This window comes from Rhea pennata, chromosome 3, assembly GCF_028389875.1.
Source record: "Rhea pennata isolate bPtePen1 chromosome 3, bPtePen1.pri, whole genome shotgun sequence".
Taxonomy (NCBI): domain Eukaryota; kingdom Metazoa; phylum Chordata; class Aves; order Rheiformes; family Rheidae; genus Rhea; species Rhea pennata.
In genome coordinates, this window is record NC_084665.1 from 26,209,564 (window position 1) to 26,233,407 (window position 23,844).

General features: G+C 39.1%; 1 protein-coding gene across 4 annotated transcripts in view; it reads left to right on the top strand.

Annotated features, from left to right (window-relative positions):
* The window catches only part of PACC1 (proton activated chloride channel 1), a 91,631-nt gene that overhangs the window by 35,535 nt on the left and 32,252 nt on the right, over positions 1 to 23,844 (top strand). The window contains exon 4 of one of the 4 annotated variants that reach the window (XR_009957862.1): positions 4,198 to 4,483. The exons of the other annotated variants lie outside the window; for them this stretch is intronic. The gene's annotated coding sequence lies outside the window, so the exon portion shown is untranslated. Of the gene's footprint in view, positions 1 to 4,197; positions 4,484 to 23,844 lie in introns of those variants that run through there. 4 annotated transcript variants of the gene reach the window in all.

Consider the following 23,844-nt stretch of genomic DNA (forward strand, 5'->3'; position numbering starts at 1 on the left):
TGTGGGACCTAACTTAAAAGAGATCATTTGGGGTGCAAATCAATTAAACTGAAATAGTGTTGTAATACTGCCTCATAGACTTGAATTGAAAGTTAGGTAATTCTTTTAAATTCCCCAGGTAAGTTATCATTCAGTACAAATGCAGGCCTCATCACTAAAGTCTGTGAGATGGAATTTATATATACAAATATTTGCATGACAAGTGTAGGATGTGAGGAGCATGCCCATTGCTTTAGGTCATGAGATGGAGGATATGCTCCCTTCACTGGTTGCTTTGATAGTATGCAAGTGTCCCCATAGCTGGGGAACGTGTTTCCGCTCCAGATTCATGCTAAGTTACATGAGATGAAACTGGGGCTGGAGGTCTCTGTAACAGCTCATGTGACCCAGAGCAGCTCTTTCTCTTGCTTTCCTGTCATTGACCCAGGGTATGGGCATCCTACAGCTGGAGTTTGAGGAGGGCAGACAGGGAAAATCACATGTCCATGACAAAGTAGATGTGTTCTAAATTGCTGCAGTCTCCTCAGTCATTTGGCTAATGTGGCAAAGCTGTAGAGCTTGTTCTGTTACAACCAAATATAAAATGTGGAAGGATTTAGCTGATCTCACATGCTTAAGCACAGTGTGATAGATCATTTGACAACATGAGGAACACAACACAGTAGTAAGGGAATCTGCCCCCCTCCTTTTTTCCTTTTTCCAGAAAACAGAGAACTTCGTGCTTGTGAAAAGGCATCATGCTAGCAGTTCAAGGAAGTGACACTTTCTCTTTATGCCCAGCACAGATACAGTATGTACTGTACCACATGCAGGCTTTCCTGATGCTATCTTGACAGCATCTCAGTTCTCACATGGAAATACAGCCTTCAGGGCTGAAAAAAATGTTCAGGCCAGCCCAAGCATTTCAACCATTGTTTTTAACCTTGCTAAGACTTAGAGCCTTAAAACCAAATGGAGATCTCCCTATAATTTCAGCCAGAGCAGACAGAAGTCCAAGCTGTCACTGCTGATGCAGAGCATCCTGATGTGAATGCCCATCTGCTAGAGAGATGAGGGATCTTTTACTTGAGGCAACCAATTTACTTCACGTAAATCACACTTCAAAACTTTAGAACTGGGTATTGCAGATCCAGGCACAGCTACAGTTTTAAAAGGAGACTGCTTGTGCATTAAACTGTCACGTGACTGAATACTACTACTTGGAGTGAAGTAGAGAGAGTGAGAGAGAGAGCCCTATTAGTGCCTCCAGTAAATCTGCTTTAAAGTATCATAGAATCAGTAAGGTTGGAAGGGACCTCTGGAGATCATCTAGTCCAACCTCGCTGCTCAGCAGGGTCACCTAGAGCATGTTAGACAGGGTTGCATCCAGGCGGGCCTTGAAGATCTCCGGAGGAGGAGACTCCACAACCTCTCTGGGCAACCTGTGCCAGGGCTCCGTCACTCTCACAGGGAAGAAATTCCCCCTCACGGTCAGGCGGAACTTCCTGTGCTTCAATTTCTGCCCATTGCCTCTTGTCCTGTCACATGGGACAACTGAAAAGAGTTTGTCCCCGTCCCCTTGACACCCTCCCTTCAGGTACTTGTACACATTGATAAGATCCCCTCTCAGTCTTCTCTTCCCCAGGCTGAAGAGGCCCAGCTCTCACAGCCGTTCCTCACAGGGCAGGTGCTCCAGCCCTCTGATCATCTTTGTAGCCCTATGCTGGACTCTCTCCAGTAGCTCCATGTCTCTCGTGTAGTGGGGAGCCCTGAACTGGACACAGTACTCGAGTTGAGGCCCCAGCAGGGCTGAGTAGAGGGGCAGGATCACCTCCCTCGACCTGCTGGCAACACTCTTCCTAACGCACCCCAGGAGACCATTGGCCTTCTTGGCCACAAGGGCACATTGCTGGCTCATGGTCAACAAAAGTACTTGGGAGCCAAATATGTTTGCAGGATCCTATATAGCAAAGTACTACTAAACTTCTGTATGAGACTGTATATAAAAGTCAAGCAATTTCTTTGGTATTTTTCTGGACTGAGGCCCCTGAATTCTTCTAACGAGGAATATAATTGCAGCTCCTCTGACCTTTAGGTGGCTTAATGTAGGCATCCAAGCCGCAGAGCTGTACATTGTACTGAGTGAGTTCTGGTTTGGCTTTCTCTTGCTACACCTACGAATGGAATGACAGCCTCACGCACTCAGCAATGGAAATAAACGCCAGCACAACAAAGCGAAGCACTGCTGGACACAAGGGTTCGGTGTAACTTCGGCATCGTAACTTTGCTCTTACAATGCCATCCTGGAGGCTTGTTTTGCAGCAAAAATAAAGCATTTTAAACTATTTTTCAGCTTTTCCTCTTCAGGTCGTGTGAGATTAGTTTGTATGGAATTGAATACATTTCAGAATTTTTTCAGTGCACATCTCTGGAATTACCCTGCAACGTCTCTGTTCATTATTGTTTCATTCTAGCATGCACCGTGTTTTTTGCAGTTTGTTTTTCAATACGAAGTGACAGAAATGGGAAGGGAGAGAAGCGTACAACTATAACATCTAATCTGAATGTCTGTAATTACTTACCATTGAATGTGCATGCATTATGAAGTATAGGAGCTTGAACACTGTTTTATCCCCTTCTAATAGGCACAGAGCTTATTTCTTTCTGAGATCAAAATTTGCAGTATTCAAGGGGAAAAATAACTACTGATTTTGCTTACATTTGTTTCTGCAATTACTTGTATAAATCCTCTTCCCTTACAACCACTTTAAGCTGTTTGTATTGTATGTAATTTTATTTAAGGGAAGATGCAGATGGATTAAAGATATGTATTTGTTGGCTGAATATTCCATTATCAAATATTTGTATGGCCTTCTTGAAACCAAGAAGTTTTACCATCGCCTCTTATTTTGTGTAGTTTTATGTTTTAAAAAATTTATGATTTAAAAGACAGTCAAGCACTTGTTGCCAAATCTAAACAAAAGTAAGTGCAGGCTTATTGGGTATAGGAACAATTTGGGCTAACAGGCAATACTAAGCAGTCTTGGTAGTGGGAAAGTATGTATGCGGAGGAAAAAAACTGAGTTTGAGAAGTGAAAAGAAGAACAACAGTGTGAAGCATATCTTGGGTAAGCTCAGAGAAGAGCTGAACAAGAGCTTTTACAAGCTGAGGGCACTGAACAAAAAAAAAAAAAAAAAAAAAAAAAAGTCTCATTTCTTGCACAGCTGGAAAATACCTGACTGTAAAAAGTGTTGTTAGTTTTATTGTGAAAGCATAGCTGATAAGTAGATTGAAAACTAAACAAGGATTAAAGTCAGTTCTTGTTTCTGCCTTCTCTCTGTGGGAGGTTTCTACCCCTTCAGCCAGAGTGCAAGTACTCAAACAGATCCAGTACCTGCATTTGGCATAGCAGAGAGGCTGAAACTGTGGCGTGGAGGGCAGTGGGATGGGCGCTGTCATCAGAAGCCTCCTGAAGAGGAGCTGGCATCAATGCAGAGAGTTTCTGTGTTCTCGGCAGCAGAGCTGCAGTGTAGAAGTGTAGAAGCCACTCCTGCCCTGGCTGCTCCTTCCTGTCCCCTGGTTGTAACAAATGCTGATCCAACAACTTGAGCAGCTACACTGTAACTGAGGAGGTGGGAAGACCAATTAGGGTGGAACAGGGTAACAGGCATGATAAGAGGGGAAATGTCTTAAAATGATAAATTAACACTAATGACTAAAAATAATTTAAATTATTTTTTGTGAAACAATAATTAAACTAGTATAGTAACAAAGCGTAGTATAGTAAGATTTTGCTCTTTATCCACTACTTTCTACTTACGATTTTCATAGCTACATAAGCATTTTCTTGTTTCCTACACAGAAAAATATATACAGAGAGTTAGAGCAACTTGAACAAGATCATAGCGTGGTTTCTGTCAGTGTGTGGAATAGTTTTAAGTAGCTTAAATAGTTCCCCTCATTTCAGGTCACTGCCCAAGTCATCTGCATCTTAGCAGGGGACCATTCCTCCTGCCAACTTATGTTCCTTATTTTTGTATGTGCTTGTTGTGTTTCTATCCTGTGTATTTTTCATTAATTTGTGCAAATTAATTTGGTCATTAAATAAAGTTAATGAGAGACAAGAAGTTCTGCCTTATGTAGTAAGAAAATGTCTGCCTGCATCTCTCATTGCACCCCAAAGGTGATGCTCACCTGTAACACTTCTCTCATTCCAGGCCTATGTTCTCCCTATGGAGTTACTGCCCAAAGACACAGTGCTGTCATTGTACAACGTAGATAGATACCTGCTAAATATCATTATGAAATGTTGAGCTTGCTTCGCTTGGGCTGTAAGGAAGGAGGCTCGTCTCAGACTGACAGATCGGGGGCAACTGCTACACTGAAGTCAATGACTTGTCTCACAAGCACGAATGGGATCAGAACGGAGTCCTAGTTCTGAATTCTGGAAATGAGAATGCAGAGATATTAAAAAATAAACAACAATAAATATCCCCTGACATCTCCTTTGTTAACAGCAATTTTATTATAAAAACTCTTCGATCCCTTCAGCTCCATAGCAGTCTGCTAGCAGGTCAGCTGCTGAAGTCTTTCTCCAGTTTTCACTCGGGTCTCATTTGGGCAACATTCCCGTCAAAGCTGATGACATTTTGCCCAAGTAGGAGCAATAGTGAAAAGGAGGCAGCGTGTTAAGATGTGCCAGGTAGTGGTATGACGAGTCTTTATGCATTTTTCTTACCTTCCAGGCCAAGGCAGGAGCCCGGACTGGCACCTTCGACTGGTGCTCCTGCCCTGCGCTCGCTGGGTGCGCTCTCGCTGCTCTGGCGGTGTGTCAATGCTCCTAGCCACATCCCAGGAAATCAGTCATGTGCCATTTCTTTCTGCCTCCCCTCTTTGCCCTACAGAGTCCTCTGTCTTCAGGTTATCACATTTTTGAGCAGAGTTGGTCAGGAGGGCTCGTTTGCCAAGAGCAGTTTGTGCAGTTGGTTACATTACACTGTCCTCTAGTGGCAAAGCAACCTGCTGCGCAGTCGGGTCCCGAAAGCAGCATGCTTTCAGACACCTTCTCTGGGTTGTCCACACGGTAATACTATTCATGAAGCTCCATCTTCCCTTTAAAAAGGTTGCTTAATGATAACAAGAGCATTAAAAAAGAAATTTTTAACAGAGGAGCTTTGCAACAAGGTGTGCGGACAGTTCTGAACGATGATAGCGGGTACGTAGCTGGCATAATTCAGTTTCAGGCTTAGTTTCAAGTTTTGTTTGGCTGCCTCCCCCATACTTCTGTGTTGTTCCTTGAACTTAGGAGTGGAAGCATACTTGCTGAAAAAGTAAACAACCTTGAGTCATGAGATTTGAGCTACCATGCTGTTTCAAGCGTAAAGTTCCAGTAAAGCTTCGGATGTCATTTTTCCCTGCCATTTTCTATATGGAGAGTAAAGTGATAGCAATAACTAACATGTGTCTGAGAGATGCTGAAGGGAACAAGGCTATCTCTGTAAAGAGTGTGCAGTCTGAAAATAGTAATATGTTGCCTAGTACAATAGGCAATTGTATCTGTTTGCAAGGATCCTGTCTCAGAAGTGTATATTTTTTTACATTTTTGCAAAAAATCAGAGTGAGCTCTTACCACATGTAACTCACCATTTTTAGAATCACACAGAATCGAGCAGAAGATAGTGAATATTTATCCAATATCACAGATTCCAAAGCAAGATGAAGGCTAAGGAGAAAATCATATTTCAAATATTCTTTACTTTTCATATAATTAGAATACGTAAAATATTGGAGTGTTAGAATATGTTTCATTAATACATTTGGACTTAAATTACTAAGTTATTGTTTAATTAGTATTTAATCACTTATTGATTTAACTTTAAATAAAAAGATTATTCTTTTAAAATAACTAGAAAGTAATAATAATTTAAAAGTGCTGCCTGATAGCCACCTAATTTAATGATATGCAGGACAAGGTCATAATTCCACCAATTACCTGGTTCATAATTGATAACTTTTCTAATAGCAAAAAGCTCTCATGCATTTTTGTCCACTCTTCCACAGGAAGAAGCGTATTTCTCCCAAGAAACTGAGTTCTATCTCCAGCCAGTGTCATTTTTTTCCCTCGGTGAAGCTGTAGTCTGAGGGACTTTTAAACTCTTACTGAATTAATAGCAATTCGATAAGAGTTCATGATTTTCATGAGTCCAAACTGATGAAAAGATGAGACTGTACAAAGGAAAAATCAGCATTCATTTTGGGACCATCTGTTGCCCAATTACCCCACTAACTCTCGGAAAAGTTTTCATCTACGATCTCTTCCAGAAAAAGCCACTTCTGACTTGTAGTTGCAGCTCAGAGTGATATGGTTTTGTTTGTTTAACCATGCATACTGAGTGCCCTGTGGCCATTAGGAGAGATCACTAGGAATTCAGTTGCCATCACTTATGGCAACTTAAAATCTGCCTGTAACTCTGTAGGCAAAGCTGCCTCGTGGAAGACTAAGCCCAGTATCAATATTCTGAATATCCTGCTGAACTGCATGACCTTTACATGAGTGCAAGGGACAGGCTTGGAGTATGCAATAACTTTGCATTTCATCACCAAATTACTATCTAACAAGACATTGCTATAATGTTATTCAGACATACCATAGGCTAGACCTTAAAATGCTTGCCCGATTTGTTGTCTGCTAATGTCTGACTGTGTTGACAATTTGGCTGTCTTTTGTGAACGGGCAAAAAGCCTGGGATTTGCTTGTAAGTGCCTCGAAGCAAAAGTGCTTTTGTTTCTCTGGTCTCTGAAACCACTGTTCAAGACTTGGCAGGTGGACAAATCTTCAGCTTAGGTCATTTGAGTGAGAGAGCTGAACAATTAATTTAACCCTGCTCAAGGCTAATTTGGGGAGGGGGTAGTGGCAGATGTCTGTAGATGAGCTATAGCTGAATGTACTGTAACTGCATCAGTGAAGGGTTTGCTGTGGAGGAGATAGGAATAATGCAAGTTCTGTGATTTGTCAGAAAACCCACATTCTTCTGTGCCTGTGTCTGTGCTAAGATACTCTTTGCTTCAATGGCTTGCTTTGTGTGTAACACGGCTTTCCAGCATCCTACAGGTTCTTACGACATTGAAATGCTGCTTAGACTTTAACCTATGTGTGGTCCAGCACACACGAGACCCTGTTCTGCTGAAAACGTTAGTTCAAGTAAACATCCCTTCCCAGTCTTGACAAGGCATGACGCTTGCTGACAACTGACCACCTACTGCTAATGAGGCTTGAGATGAAGCTGTGCATCTTGGATGAATGTCGTGGGCCTCCACCTGCATAAGTGAATTGTAGATTATGTTCACCAACAGTTGTTATTGTTTGACCTATACGTATATATGACAAGATATTGAAACCAAATAGCCCTCACATAGTCAGTAGGGAGAATATACTCTCCTAAATCAGGTGTTCTGAACTGGCTGTTGGGCTCTGCTGATTACAGATGTTGTCTGGGCACCTAAGTTAGATCCCTAAGGTTAGACAGCCTCAACAGCTCTGCCTTACAACTAGTCCAAGATAAATCCTCTTTTAAAAAAGCATTTCAGAATGAATATAGGTCTGCAACATATCTAATAATACTCCAAAATCCATCTGTTCTGCCTTGCTTAGATACCTCCTTTAAAAACAGAAGAAGAAAAGCAGTATTTTGATAAAATATTTAAAGTACGAAAACTTTGTCCAAAGCCTAGTAGTTAAGAGACTGCACTTGATTTTTGAAACCTAATATTCTGATCTCAGCTTTGGATTTCTATTGATGTAGCTCTGTTTCTTCAGTGGGTGTCTCTGGCTTTACAGTGATATCAAATTTACCATTATGGTAAAATTATAATGGTAAATTATTGCCTCACATTTTTCAGTCACATGAAGGTTACATGCAGAAGAATTCTGTGAATATATTGATTTATAGCCTTTCTGAAAGTAGATTTGAAAGGTGTTAATGATTGAAATCAAGTCCAGTGGACAGTTGGTGGTCAAGAAATGTTGTATTTAATTCAAGCGCAGAATTATCTTGATACAGAAACTATACCAAGCAACTTTTACTAAGCAACAACAAGAATTGCCTGGTGGACATAGCTTTCTTTTCTTTTTCCTTAAAAAGCTTTGCAAGCCTATGCGCAGTTGAGTGACATGTTTTAGCAGAGGCCACAGTACAAGACTTCAGTCTCCTTCTGGGTTTATTTAGCATGTTGAAAATAACTCTATTGCTGCTTGATATGCTGTTTAGCTTGTGTGTATTGGAGTTTCCATACTGTTTGTGGTAAGAAAAGAGTCAAATTTCTTCTCATAGTTTTATAAGTAATAAGTAGTATATCCTGCTAATTTGGAGCCATCACATCATATTATCTATTTTTCCCTTGGCTACATTTAATACTGTCTCTAGAAGCTGGGAAATTTGCTCATGGCCATTAACACCTCATCTTACGTTGTTGTAAGTGGAGAGGGCAATTTGCCTGCCTTACATTCTTCATTAAATTGGAAGAGTTAACCCATTACTTACTCTCTCACCAAAACTTTTCATATATATCTTTGAAGACTGTAAGGGGCCAAGCCCTTAAAAAATTAATTGTTTAACGTATATCAGTGACAAAGTTGCATTTTGCAAATAAATTTTTTCCAAATTAATATTGCTTGCATTTTGCTAATTTTACTGATTTAGTTAATTAATTTAAATCTTTAATTAATTAGTCTTTAGTTTAATTTAATTAATTTAAATCTTTTTCTCCTTACTCTTTCACAAAGATCAAACCACTGAATATCAGAATTTATTACATTAAATTCTTTGCCATTTTATATCAGGAAAACTGGCAAGTCTATTTACTGTACAAACTAAACTGAATAGCACAAGCAGAGTTAAGGTTAGAGAGAATATTTGCACAGAAGATTGTAGATGCAAAGAAGCATAAGTCTGAATGACAAGTCACTTAGTTTCTGAGTTGACACAAATCATGGCGGTTCCATGGAAGCCACCAATTCACATAAGTTTAGAACCAAAATAATAAAGTTAAATTTAAGAGAAAAAGGGAGAACTATGCATAGGACCTGAAGTGTTCAGTGAGGAAGTCTGTAGGTTGCAAGAAAAAATTATAGCAGAAATGACAGTAGCATTTCAACCACTGGAAAAAGTTTTTGCTGTTTCTGCATCTCTTGAAGTTTGTATATAGATGGCACTTACACGAGGCAGCCACTGAGTGTCTCTCTTGGTCTGTTTACATGGATGAAGAGTGGCCTTTCAGAGCGGGAAAAACCTACATCTCAGAAGATAAATGGGTCACCGTGGAAAGACCAGCTGTCCAGTGGTGGCCAGCTGATTGAAATGATATGACACAATTCCTAGAATTGCCAACTCCCAACATGCTGTATTTATAAGTACAAGATATAAGTAAGAACTGCAGCTGAGAAATGCATTTTTCTTAAGTTACAATAGCATTTCCTATCAGCCCCATCCTTTTCCAGAGCCCAGCAAAACTATATTAAGTAACCTGCTGCCAATAACTGAATATTGCTTGAGAAAATAAGTTAAAATCAGTAGTGCTGTTTCCTATAGTTACAATATGTAAGCAAGACAGTGTTAGGCTGGGTAGTGAAATGCACCAGGTACATTTTCTTTTTTTCTCCCTGTGATTCCTAGTTCAAGTCAGTTGAAGTTGGCAGTAACTTTAGCTAGACGAGAACCAGATTGTTCTTTTCCAGAAAAATCTGGAGCTTCTGTTAATTTCTTCATTCTGAAACAGAATTAAGAGGCACATTCAGATCATGTCTCATGACATGATGTTCTGGAAAAATAAACATTTGGTGAACTTTTTTCCTCACACGAGGCAGGGGTACAGGACCAGGCCTTTATTTTGCTCAGCCGTATTACTTCAGCAATGAAGATCCTTCTGCATCCACATTTTCAGCCATTGTTTATCTGAGCATTATGAGATGCGAAAAGTTAATGAATGCAGGAACGTATTTTGGAAGGCCTTTTGAGGTGAAAAACTTAAAGATCTCTGGCTTGTATTAGTGTAGTATCAAAGAGTTCTGTAGTACTTCATAGCACATTTGTAGCTTTCCAGTAAACCGCAGTGTAGAGAAGAATAGAGTGAAGCCTAAAGTGATGATTTCAGAAGGACCTGGGTGCTGAGAATTTAGAGTTTAGAGATTTACTACGGATAATACAGGAATTCTGGGCTGGGAAGGAGTTTGTCAGAGATCTTTAAGTTTCAAGGTATTGTGATGATTAGATCATTTTCCATTCTTCAGTTCTTAACACTTTTTTTTCAGAAAGGGTTTCATCTGTGTATGGTGGGATAGTATGTCTCCTTATATTCATATTACATTTTTTAATTCTTTAGGTTAAAAAGCAACTTAGATTAGAAATTCTGAGAGGATTTTAGACTTATAAAAGTCTGATGTCTTTAGCAAGTTTGCTGGATTTTTTCTATATCTCTCAGTATATATAATACAAATCATAACGTTTGACCTCATAGTTGGCCAGTATTTGAGATCCTATAGTTTATATCTGTCAGCATTTAGGAGAAATATTGGTATGAAGTGATATATCTTTGTGTACATTCTTTGTAATCAAAATGGAATTAAACTGAAGTGCTGTTTCCCTGAACGCAGCAGGAAAAAGACACTAGGAGACAACTCCGTTGGTTGTAATCCAAGCCTCTCTTTTCACTGAGCACCTTGTTCAGAATACTCTCTCTCCCTCAGTTCCGCTCTTAACTTGTTTTCGGGATCATTCTACGAAGTGTTCCCCTAATTTCCTTCTCTGCTTCTAGGTTAATATTTCTGGCTTGGTCATTTACACCATTTCATGGAAATGTTTTCACGGACCTTTGTGTCCACATCCGCATGGCTCAGTTTTTTCACTTGTCTTCCTTGTGGCTGGTGCTTGGAGGGTGACACTGTTTATCTGCCTCTTAGGCTTGTCTTCAGTTAAATTTCAAAATCATTTTCCTCCTTAGGACCACAAACTGTACTCAGTTTGACTTCAGGTTTCAGTCTATTTCCTGTCAATTTTCTGTGTGGCTAGTAAGGAGACTTTATATTTGGATGAAAACAAGCAGAGAATGTATGCCTCTTTCTTTGTAAAAGTTCTTTTTATGAACAAATCTGTTACCATATTTTTGAGCTTCACTTCCCTTTAAAGAATATAAACTATGTTTGGTCTTCCAGTAAGTTTTGCTGTCTTTTATCTTGGACAGAGAAATTTTAAGAGTCTGAAGTGGTTTTTTTTAACAGCTAAACCAAGCACTGAACAGGAGATGTGCTAATTGTCATCTTCTTAAAGTCTGTGTTTTGTTAGATTGACTATTTTAAGGCCCCTACTTCTGGAGTAGGTTAGTTTTGTGGAAAATCTGTGCCAAATCCTGATCATGTATGTAAGCACAATGATCAGAATGGTTTTTTAGTGCAAGAGCCAGGTTATATGCTTGTTATTTTAGACTGGATGCAAAACCCATTTGAGAGTTATTTAATTTTGCAAATTAACATGCAAATGGAAAAAGAGTTTTGGGTTGACTTTTTGGGTTGGCTTTTTTCCTACCAAATGAGAAATAAGCATCATCACAAAGTATGGTTTCTTTTTATAATTTTCAATGGTTAGATTTAGTAATTGCTTCAAAGTTAATAATTAATTACCTTATACTATATTGGGCAACAATATTTGTCCTAGTGTTGTCAGAACTCTCTGTAGTTCACACCTGTTAAATATTTGCAAAAGCAGATGTGAAGGGAAAGGGACAATAATGTGTGCAGATGAGAGCGGTATAGAGTTCTGAAGTCCCAGCCTTTTTTCAATGCTAAGGAAATGTTCATCTAATTCAAGAATTATGGAGGAAAATTGGATCTTTAAGTATGTTCATAATGAGAGAGTACCTCTTCTGGAGCTTGATCTACATAATACAAAATGTGTAGACACCTGGACATCGCAGAAAAGATCAAAGCTGATAATGTATAAGATTGTGGTGATCCAGGGAGGGGAGGAGGGATTGAATTCTAAAACAGTCAAAATCAACACTGCTCAGCTGGAGCATTTTGTTTCTATAGAAGTGCACTGTTGGAAATTGGTTTATGACTTCAGGTTGCATAGAAACAAAGCAAACTGAAGAAACTTTTACAAGACACAAAGAAACTGTTACTCATGCAGCATGGAGTATAAACAGGAAGAATTAGAGATATGTGTGTGGTTGCAAGACCATGACCTCATTGCAATTACAGAGACATGGTAGGATAGCTTACATGACTGAAATGTGGTTGTAGATGGCTATGTGCTTTTTAGGAAAGACAGTCCAGGAAGGCGAGGTGGTGGAGTCGCTCTTTAACCACTCTGGTATCTGCTGGAAAGACAACACAGCTAGGCACAAACAGTCCAGGAGATTCCTCCACACCACTGATGATAACTTTTTGGCACAGGTGGTGGAGGAGCCAACGAGGAGATGTGTGCTGCTGGACCTTGTACAAAGAAACAAAGAAGGACTGATTGGAGATGTGAAGGTTGGGGGCAGCCTTGGCTGCAGTGACCATGAGGTGGTGGAGTTCAAGATCCTGCAAGAAGGAAGCAAGGCAATAAGTAGGATCACAACCCTGGATTTCAGGAGAACAAGCTTTGGCCTGTTCAGGGAACTACTTGGAGGAATCCCATGGGTTAGGGCCCTAGAAGGAAGAGAGGTCAAAGAGAGCTGGTTAATTCAAGCATCGCTTACTCCAGGCTCAAGAGCAGTGCATCCCAATGAGTAAGAAGTAAACTTATAGAGGGCAGGAGACCTGCATGGAGGAGCAAGGAGCTCATGGCAAAACTCAAACAGAAGAAGAAAGTACAAAGAATGTGGAAAAAGGGACAGACCACTTGGGAGGAATAGAAGAATGTTGTTAGAGTATGCAGGGATGTGATGAGGAAGGCCAAGGCCCATTTAGAATTAAATCTGGCAAGGGATGTCAAGGACAACAAGAAGGGCTTCTTCAAATACATCACGAGCAAGAGGAAGATTAGGGAAAATGTGGACCTGCTGCTGAATGAGGTGAGTGTCCTGGTGACGAGGGATACAGAGAAGGCAGAGTTTCTGAATGCCACCTTTGCTTCAGTCTTTACTGCTAAGGCTGGCCCTCAGGAATCCCAGAGCCTGGAGACAAGAGAAAAAGTCTGGAGAAGTAAAGACTTTACCTTCTGGTGGAGGGGGATTGGATTAGAGATCATTTAGGCAAACACCACCCACAAATCCATGGGCCTCCATAGGATGCACCCACAAGTGCTGAGGGAGATGGCAGATGTTATTGCTAGGCTGCTCTCCGTAGTCTTTACAAGGTCATGGAGAGCAGGAGAGGTGCCTGAGGACTGAAAGAAAGCCAATGTCACTCCAGTCTTCAAGAAGCGCAAGAAGAAGGACCCAGGAAATTGCAGGTCAGTCAGCCTCTCCTCTATCCCTGGAAAGGAGGTGGAACAGCTCTTCCTGGGTGTCATTGCTAAGCATGTTGAAGAAAAGAAGGTGAACAGGGGAAGTCAGCATGGATTCACCGAAGGGAAAACATGCTCAACCAGCCTGATAGCCTTCTCTGATGGAATGACTAGCTACATTGACTTCAGCAAGGCTTTTGACACTGTCTCCGGTAACATCCTCCTAGGTAAGCTCAGGAAGTGAAGGCCAGATAAGTGGACAGTGAGGTGGATTGAGAACTGGCTGAAAGGCAGAGCTCAGAGGATTGTCATCAGTGGCACAGAGTCTAGCTGACAGCCTGTAGCTAGTGGTGTCATCCAGGGCTCATTACTGGGTCCCATCCTGTTCAGCTTATTCATTAGTGACCTAGATGATGGGACAGAGAGTTTTCTCAGCAAGTTTGCTGATGATACAAAACTGGGAGGAGTATCTGATCCACCAGAAGGCTGTGCTGCCATTCAGAGAGACCTGGACAGTCTAGAGAGTTGGGCGGAGAGGAACCTCATGAAGTTCAACGAGAGTAATTGCAAGGTCCTGCACTTAGGGAGGAATAACCCCAGACACCAGTACAGCCTGGAGAGCAACTCTGCAGAGAAGGACCTGGGAATGCTGGTGGATGACCGATTGACCATGAGCCAGCAATGTGCCTTTGTAGCCAGGAAGGCTAATGGTATCTTGGGGTGCATTGGGAAGAGTGTTGCCAGCAGGTCGAGGGAGGTGATCCTGCCCCTCTCCTCAGCCCTGGTGAGACCTCATCTTGAGTACTGTGTCCAGTTCTGGGCTCCCCAGTACAAGAGAGACCTGGAGCTACTGGAAAGAGTCCAGCGTAGGGCTACGAAGATGATCAGAGGGCTGGAGCATCTGCCCTATGAGGGACAGCTGCGAGAGCTGGGCCTGTTTAGCCTGGGGAAGAGAAAACTGAGAGGGGAGCTTATCAATGTATACAAATACCTAAAGGGAGGGTATCAAGAGGATGGGGCCAGACCCTTTTCACTGGTGCCCAGCAACAGGACAGGAGGCAATGGGTACAAACTGAAGCACAGGAAGTTCCTGAATATGAGGAAAAACTTCTTTACTGTGATGGTAACAGAGCACTGGAAGAGGTTGCCCAGAGGTTGTGGAGTCTCCTCCTCTGGAGATATTTAAAACTCACTTGGACACAATCTATGCAACATGCTTCAGGTGACCCTGCTTGAGCAGGATGGTTGGACTAGATGATCTCCAGAGGTCCCTTCCAACCTCAACCATTCTGTGATTCTGTGAAAGCATTCATCAAGGAGAACATGAGTGAAGAAAAGTATTGGGAGAACAGAGCTCTTTCTAAATTAAATTTACTACTAAATATATTAAAGTTTCCTAGTGGGGAATTCCTGGAAAATGCAGCTTGAAATGTGAGACAAACTTTGATTGCTCTTTTAACTGTCTTGACAGCATATTTACAATAAGAAGTAAATCTAATTTTCTGTATTACTTCTAAAGAAGCGTTCTAGAGAAAAACACACATGCTTCATAACCACCTTAAGAAGCATTTGCTACGGTTGTTGCTAAAGGAACAGCTTCATATTTTCATATATACCAAAGTTAATATACCGCTAAAAACAAGCAAAATTGTCTGTAATTTCTGCTTATAGAGAAATAGCTTACTCTTTGGAAATTAAACTCTCAAATTTTCTCTCTAAGTCTGTTACCTATTATTGCATATTTTACTCTCTTGTTCCTACTTCCTTTAGCTGTTTTGAATCAACTGTGTGTAGGAGCAGTACTTAAATGAAATTTCCTTGAGGGTAAAACCTTATTTGATAAATTATAGAAAATAAACAATAATAACTGTAGCTTGTAGGTATGATGCGATCAGAAACAGCCCAATAGAGACTTTTGAGCTTTTAAAATCTAATGGGCACACACTTTTTTTTTTTTTTTTTTTTTTTTTGAAAAATATTATTCCTATGACACATCATCATAAAGCCATACTTACAGCTTTGGAGACAAAGTGAAATCTTCCAGCAATGTGGCTTCCAGAAAGGGGTCTGAGAAGAAAGATGCTGTGATCATTCTTTTGTTGAGCTGCTATTTGGTATACAGCAGGAGCTGCTACTGCTTTGGGGGTATTTTTTGCTATCTTTATTCTGGATTTTAATTTTAGATATCAAAGCCCCTAGAAGTCCTGATAGACAATTTTTACTAATGATAATAAAATAATTATTTTCTCCATAAACTTAATAATGTCTGAATAGGCCTGATACCGGTCATGCTTAAGGAAAATAAGAGCCCTTTCCTCCCCCTAGAGGTGCAGGAAAACCCGGCAGATTTAATTTACATTGAGCTTCGCTTTATTGTCATATAACATTGGTACTGTACTTGGGAAGATCCACTTTTCTAGGATCTCTCTTCATACTTCACGTATCCTTTCATGAGCATGATTCTCTGAGCTATCTAATAATGATGCTGTCAGAATCTGTATTTCTCTGGGGAGAAATACAATGCAACATACATTTTTTTTCTAATCACTTGGAACAATATAAAATATAACTAAGTCTCTAACATTTCTCTCTTAAAATGTGATGTGATCTTTTCTCACTGCACTAGTCTGACATCGTGAGGCAGGAACCAACCAACCAACCACATAATTAGACTGGCTGCAGTCTTCTAATACTGTGCTGTAACTGTCAACATCAGAATGATCTTTATCTCTCGCTAGCTTCATTTTTGGGGTTCTTCTCTACTCTCATTTTTCCTCGTCCATTGATCACTCCGTCCTCCTCATTGTCACTCTTTCCTTTTCTTGATTCTTCTCTGGCTTTTCAGCTTGATCCACATCAGCAGGACTGGACCTACTGTACATTTTGTTCCACTTCACAGGAGAAGCTGAAACTCGGCATCCTTTGCGTTTTGCCGGGTGCTGTGTAACTGAATTGTCTGGAGTGTTAATCATCATTTGCTTATTCTGACATTCGTGATGAAAAAACACGTACATTAAAATCAGAATATAATTATAGATTTTGCTTTTAGCATGAATATATTTCTTCTTGATGACATTGAAATTATTTAGTACTCTTAGTATTTATATATTATTTTGACAGATATGCAATGGGCTATGAATAATTTTAAGGTGGCACAGTTTACTCCATGTTGCTTAAAAGCAAGGATTTTCCCCCTCTCCTTTTGCACCATCAGTTTTTATTATTGGTGGACACATGTGAATTGTCAGCTTTGCCAGAGCCTTGGTGTATGGGCCAGAATGAATAACTAACTGATCAGATTAATTTAATTGCTTAAGCATATTATTGACTAACCAGTAGTGCTGAGCACCCTCTTTTTTCTTGTTTTATATATTTCCTGGCTATTCTTCTTCTGCCATTTGCTTCATCCTGTTAGTTTATACATAGAATTCCAGGCTGAAAGAGCCTGTAAATGTGCAAAATGTAGGCTTACAAGGTAGGAATAAACTTTTGAGTTTGTCTGGAGGCAGGATGCTAAAACTGCTCAGCTGGCTGGTTAATGATGATTTTCATGAATATTAAATGATAGAACCAAAACAAAACTCCCAGAGAGACACTTAGGCACAAATTTAAAGTGCCAACATCACCAGCTCAGACAGCTGCTCTCCATAGACTAGCTTGAAAGAAAACAGTGATGATGCATATAAAGATGATTTTTATAAACCAGAAGGCCAATTTGTGATGTACTGCTTGAAAAGCAGAGATATTAATTACTTATAGCTTGAAGCAGAAATCTGTTTTCAGAAGTAGGTAAATGATAGGTAAATGATACCTGTGTTGTTCTTGCTTTCTTGATGTGCTTCAAAACATTTTTGAGCTTTGTGCTCACTAAAAATGTGTGCAGGGCTTTATCTTTAAAGTTCATGCCAGCACTCTCCAGCATGCAGTTATATTCCCACTTACTCCACTGAAGTTCCTCTAATCCCGTCTTTATTTTCTCCTCTCTAAAAAGACTACATTGCAGGGCACAGCATAATAAACCACATTTGCACGTATTTTTTCCTTAAGATTGGTCTCAGACAGGCTAAGAGTTTGCTGTTTATAGAGTTCTTCCTTTAGTTCCAGAGGTATAAACTTAAACAGCACATGGAAAAAATAAAACTCAAGCAAATTGGGATTGAACTGAAACACTACCAACATAAATTTGGGATGATTCTACTAACCACTGCAGTTATGCTCAATTTCTAGAAGGCTTTATAAAGGTGAAACATTCTCTGTGTCTAAAGAGTAATCTTGATAGCTTAAGAAAGTGGGAGTCGGAGTCTCAACTGATGGGATTGCATATAACTTCCTTTACATACATGGGTATGTAAATTTATACCAATTTAATATGTGGTTCAGTGATTTTCAGACACCAAAAAGAATGAGTTGAAATAACAAGGTAGATTTTCTCAGATAACTGCCTTTAGGCATGATCCATTTTGTGCTGTTATTCTGAATATAAAAAGATAAAGTAAATCCAAACTATTTTTAGGTGGAATGAATCAGTCTAAATGAGTTGATGGAAAAAGATATAAATGAAAGGACAGTCCAGCTAGAGGAAGTTATGGAGTGTAATGTTTTTATATAAACACTCTGCAGAATTCATTTGGCTTTCCAAACCCTGTCTGTGGATCAAGAAGTGCTTTGCAACGGCTCGTGGAGACTATCCTAGTCATAGGGTGCTGGCTGCTCTCTTTGTTTTTAGTTAGATTGCAATAAAAACAGAATATATTTTAAAAAGTAGGATTTTTAAAGTATTTATTTAAATAATTGATGGAGTTGTTACAGGGATGTTTTGTGACTATGAACAGTCTGTGCAATGAGAAATAGAAAAGAAGTGGCGAGCAGGTTCCTAACTGTGAAGAAAAGCATTTGGTGAGATCATTTCTCTATTAGTATGTCCAGTTATGAAACAAGGATGACCACTAATTTATTTGTGTTGTTAAACCAAACAGTGTAGTGGAATGGGAGTGATTTTTTTCAAGGGCAGTATATGCCAGATACATTTACAAGGCTTACATAGACTGCTTTGTAGTTGTGTTTTCATAAAACCGTGAGGAAATTACACCCACACTCTCTGACAGGGCTTGCAATAAGGTAAGCTACAGAGCTCTGTAATAAGAGATTGTGACTATTTCCCTATGTATTAAATGTTCTCGTAAATATATATTCCTTTATGCAGCAAATATAACTAATACAATTATTCAGATAAGGTTTTGCTTATGTTTTAACTTTTTTCCAAGCTGAAAAGTTCGATTAAATACTTACGGAAGTTTGGGTTAATGTACTTTAGTCTGCAAAGGCTACTAACAGCTGTTTGGGGATCAAAGGCCTTTTTCTTCCTTATTTGAAATCATCAAGTCTATTTTAAAATACAGCAGCTCAGCCTAGTGGATGAAATGTTTACCTCTAGGTTCCAGCTGCACCTCCATTTTGCACATTTTGAATGTGTGATTAAACTTCTTGATGATGTTGTGAAGCACCTTTTATAAAATGTCTTTAAATGGCTGTGCCAGAAATGCTGTTGGGCTCGTCATTGCTTTTAACAATATTTAAACAAATAGATGACCAATGGACATATACGCAAACTCCTACTGCCGACAGATGTAGATGAACATTAGTGAAATATATTCACTTTAGCTGAAAGATGAAGGACCACAAAGCGATGCTCCTTTGGAGTGAGGAAATGAAACCTATGGCTTCAGTAAGTAGTACTTCGTTACAGCAACGCTTAGGACTCCACTAGCCCTAATGTTCAACTGACATTACTTTCTCCCCTAGCTGACAGTCCCAATAGGCAAGATGCACAAAGAGAATTTAAGAGAAGCATTGGCTCATTTACCAGCCAGGAAACCAAGCAATAAGGACTGCAAAGTGATAGTGGAGCTGAGAATTGCACTTTCATCTCTGTGTTCTTGGTCAGCTCCTCAGCAGCAAAACTCCAGCTTTCCTTCTTAAACTACAATGGCTCTCTCTTAATGCTGAAATGAAAAAAATTCCTAAGTTACAGACTAAATAGCAGCAGCGTGATTTTCTATGAATCCAGGCACCTGCAAGGTATCAAAGCCAAATGCATTCAGTGTTTTTGGAAAATGAGTCTGAGGATGTCAGGCAAGGAGCCAGTAGTCACAAACTGTTTAATTCATGCTGATTTTCCCAAAACTGTATCCGAGGAGGATGTCACACTCTTCCGTTCTCAAGTTCAACCTTTTCTCTGAGTGCATCAGCAAGTTTCACCACTTCTGAAACTGTAGGCTCCTGGAGTAATTTATAATTGCCTGCTGCTTTCCATAAGTAGAATTTCACTTACCTTCCTCCTCACTGCCTCAAATTGTTCTGTTCCACTGATATACTGCTGTTTTGCATATAATCCTTTCCACAGCCTGTTTTCTTCCAGTTCCAAGACATACTGAACTCAAAGGAGACCATTCACAGAATTGGGACGGAAGTGTTTATACAGGCAGCAGGAGCAATTTAAGAAGATATATAATATTTAATATGTAGAATCACAGTGGCTCAGCACATGCTCCTAAAACATTCCTACATATTTTTAAAGCCCTTTCAACTAAAGTTGATAGGTTGATCCTTTGCAGTCTAATAATGAAAGCTTTTCAAATATCCCCGCAAGTCTCCCTAGCATTTCATTTCTGCCTATCATTTTGTTAATGTTGTCAGAGATCAAAACTGTAGGGCCTTATCTCTGTCCTGTTCAACTTTGGTTTAAGAAATATATGGAACAGAATTTGTGTTTGAGAGACTGTAACACTGTTGCTTTTGTCTAGATTGCTAGACCTGTATATGTTGTATAGCTCAGATATCCATGTATGTTTTCTCTGTATAACATGAATACACATTACAAATGACTTATAATGGCTACTATCCCATTCTGAAAAAATACTGCCCAACTATTCTGCAGTACAGAGCATCATTAACAGTGAATAAGGAAAAATCAGTGACATTCTTGACACTTCCAATATAATGTAGGACACACACATATGTTACCTAAGAATATTTTCTCAATTTGATCATATAGTCTCTTGAAATAACTTTTTTTTTTGCCATAATGAAGTACACTTAAATGAGAGATGCACAGCTCCACAGCTCTGTAGTTCAGAATCAGCACTTCGCTTTTCATGGAGCGGTATTTATTTGTTTAAATGAGCCTGTTTTTTTAAGAGCTTGACTCAATTGTTAAAAATAATGGAGAGTTAAATGTAATTAGTAAGTTTGAGTTACTTAGCCTTTATCTATAATTATTACAAACACAGCACTGCAATGTAAAATGAAAGGTATGTAGCCCTAGCCTCCAACTATAGTTAGCTCTTCTATCCTACTCTTGATCTGCAACAGATACTTTAAAACAGTTATCGGTCTAATCTAGAAAGTTTTCCTCCAGGCTTATGGCTTGATAGCTAAGCTCTGTATATCCAACACAACTGAATTTAATCTCTCTGCAAAGGAGCATAAGAGAACTAGGTACTGGGAAGTTTTCATTTTAATCATCTTCTAATTCTATCTGTCCAAGCGTCAAAAAAGAAAATTCCCTTTCCTTTACTGGCTAGAACAACTATTAATCATAAATCTTACTCGTGGGTCTATTAGACAGTAAAATAAGGACTCTAGTGCCTACAAAAGAAGGATGCAAGCCTTTAAGTTCAGCTCTACATTCATACATTTCTACAATTTTAGGCCTGTTTGGATTCAGTTTATGTATTCTGGTTTCATCAGTCTAGTATCTGTATCATTTTAATTTCTAAAGTCAAAGTAGAACGGCCAAGAAGCAGACCTGAATTTTCACAAAGCTTGCATTAGATACAGATTTCTGCTTTATCTGTTGCCTTTCCACAATATGACAGAACTTTCAGCAAAATCTGGAAGGTAAAACAAGGACGTTGGGACATTGTTTCTTCTGCTTTTGAGAGAGGTTTGTTTCCGTGGAGGGAAAATCATGTCCTATTTTGATTTTCCTTGATGGCTTATCTCCCAGTTGTCTTGTACCCAGATTCTGCTAAATTTTTCACTTCTCAGAAGGATAAACCTCATGTCAAAAGGTACTGAAGAACTCAGTAATCTGAAACAGTTATAAGTGATGCAGAATTTCTGATTGCTACAGCTACAAATAACCTGTGGGAAATGGCAGCAGGAAATGTTTATTTGAGAGTACTTCCTGTGGCTCTGTTATGTGAACTCTGCAGTTTATCCAGGTGCACATTGTCTATTTTTCACAGAATGTTAATCTCATTTTCTGTCTGTTATTGTGAATTTCTTGTCCAAGATAATCCAGGCCAAGAAGATCTGAGCATAAGTTTTGTAAACAAGTAAATTAGGACTCACACTTTCCACTGAACAGGAAGAGCAAGGCCAAAATAAAAGTAATTTTGTGAACAAATGGGTATGGGTGCAAGGTAAGATTGTTAACATTGACTCTATTTGACAGAAACAAAAATAGAAAGCAGTGCTTGTTACCAGACTGCCTGTATTGCTCTTCCAAATCTACCTCAACAGTAAAAATTGCCCCAATAGCACACTAAGATACATTCTCATTTTCTACCTTTTTTTTTTCTGTCGTAACAAGCTCAAAGTCACGCCTGTGCTATGAGAGCACTACTAGCAATGATGCCCGCCTATCATATACTTGATTCTTTGAGACGTTGGTTTAATAGAAAGAAAAAACATCACCTTTTAATAAAACACTGATTTTTCTTTAAAAGTAGTCAGCTTCTGTAATATGTCTATAACTATCCAAATTAGCTTTCACACATAGGTCTCTGAGTAAAGTAATTGTTACAAATATAAAAGTTATTACGATTTTTTTTTCTTTTAATTAAACATTCACAGGCTAAGACTGACCTTTTGAAAGTATTCATTCTATATGGAATAGACCATGTAAACAACTTTCAGGTTTAGGTTCATGTGCATTTTACTTTATCTGAGTATTACTCAGGGGGCATGGATCTGTCATATAAGTTGCCTGGTTTGTATGTTGCTTCCCAAATAAACAAAAAATAATTTAAGCAAAAGCATAATGGATCACCGATAACAAATTGTCACCGCAAATTGTCATCAGACAAATTGTCTGATTGTCACCGCTTACGTAAATTTGGGGGATTGCAAGATATCCCTGAGAATGGCCACAGTGTTCATCTGAAAATATGCAGATACTAATCAGTGTGACTCAGCACATCCTACTGATGTGCAGCTGAATCCTACTGAATGGCAGCTTTTCCACTCACAGAAGTACTCACAAATTTTTTTGAGTGCTTTTTTTCTTCAGTTTAACCAGATCAGCTCAAAAAACAGTGTTGGACTTTCTACATGAAACTCTTCACATCTCTTCCGTTCTCCCTTGAACAGATGCAAATTGCATTGAACGTGTTTCAGATAAGTATGTTTATCTGTAAAAGTGACAGAATACGTTTGTAAAAGTCAGCAAAACCTTTTTCTTCTTGTTTTTCTCCTACGCCGTCAAGTGAGTTCTGCATGCTCTTGGGAGTTTTGCAAGGCATCTTTCCAAAGTATCAGTCACTGAATATATATTCTGATGGTGTTTTTGAAATAAATGTTAAAGGAGATGATCTACCAACTGTGTTCAGGTTTCTTCCACTACAAAGCACTGTATTTAAACAGAAAAGCATCCTCTTTTAATTTTTACTGAAATGTAAAAGTCTGGCAGATCTGACAAGCGCAGTCTGAAACACCATTTAGCGTTGATGCCTACAGTACTCCAAATTGACAACTGATACTGTCAGACCACGAGGATGATTGGTTTAGCCTAGGCAGCAGTTTTCAAAGATAAAGAAGGCCTGTTCGGCATAAGAAAACCAATACAGAAATTAATTCACTTAAATCGATGAAACTCTTGTATTTCAGCAAAGGGCCACAGAAAAAAGGGTGTCCATGCACACATTACAATTATTAAGAAAGGAACAACTTTATTTTATGTCTAATCTCAAGTCCAGTGGCTTCTAGGAAATATATCAGCCTTTGAGATTATAACTAAGATTCAAATTTCCTGCATTCTTTTAAATATCCTTCTGGCTTGTTTTGATTAGGATGAAAAATAATGCTGTTACTAACATACTGTACATGCTCTTAGTCTGATTTCATTTAACTGCAGTTTCTACAACTGCAAAAATTGAGATAATACTTTGATCTGCATTTCATGTGTATTTTGAAGTTCAGTGGAACCCCTTTACTGAATTTTGGTTGCTTATATAATTATCCTTCTCACTCTAGTTGTTAATCAGATAAATCGTTCTTAAAGTAAGGATCACAGAATCTAGCCTTTTTTTAAGATATAAACATCTGATTTCAAAGTCACAAAAGTTAGTCAAATGTATTAAGGCAAAAATTAAAGGACTATTGGAAAAAGTGTCAAGTGGAAAACTCAGGTTATGCTCTCCTCAGTGATGAACCCAT